This window comes from Nanorana parkeri, unplaced genomic scaffold (assembly GCF_000935625.1).
Source record: "Nanorana parkeri isolate BGI_ZX_2015 unplaced genomic scaffold, ASM93562v1 scaffold192, whole genome shotgun sequence".
NCBI lineage: Eukaryota > Metazoa > Chordata > Amphibia > Anura > Dicroglossidae > Nanorana > Nanorana parkeri.
In genome coordinates this window covers 1,309,266-1,309,624 of record NW_017306460.1, presented here as the reverse complement: position 1 = coordinate 1,309,624, position 359 = coordinate 1,309,266, and the positions used below count along the sequence as shown (strand labels likewise).

Below are 359 nucleotides of genomic sequence, written 5' to 3'. Positions count from 1 at the left end.
CTGCTGTACTTAAGAAAATTGTGTGCCACACACGTTGGGTAGCCATGCCAGAGAGGGCAAATGCATCATGTTTATAAATTGATGATCTGTCAAAGCTCTTAAAAATTGCCTATAGGCAATCTGAGGTACTGAATTTTTTATTTTTTTGCCATTTCAGAGGTGCCAACAATTTTGAGGCTTGACGTGTTTGGTATCTATTTGCTTTAAGCAATTTTCAGGCCTAAAATGTGCATTTGAGCTGGTGAAAGGGTTAACCACTTCAAGATTTTGGATGCATATCCTACAGTCTGCCATGAAGTGGTTAAAACAAGCTAATGGCTGCCAGCTCCCAGCTTTTACATAAAAATGATCCAGGCATC

At 39.6% G+C, this 359-nt stretch overlaps 1 protein-coding gene across 1 annotated transcript in view; it reads right to left on the bottom strand.

Annotated features, from left to right (window-relative positions):
* Positions 1 to 359, bottom strand: part of RYK (receptor-like tyrosine kinase) — a 112,156-nt gene that overhangs the window by 1,203 nt on the left and 110,594 nt on the right. The window lies entirely within an intron of this gene.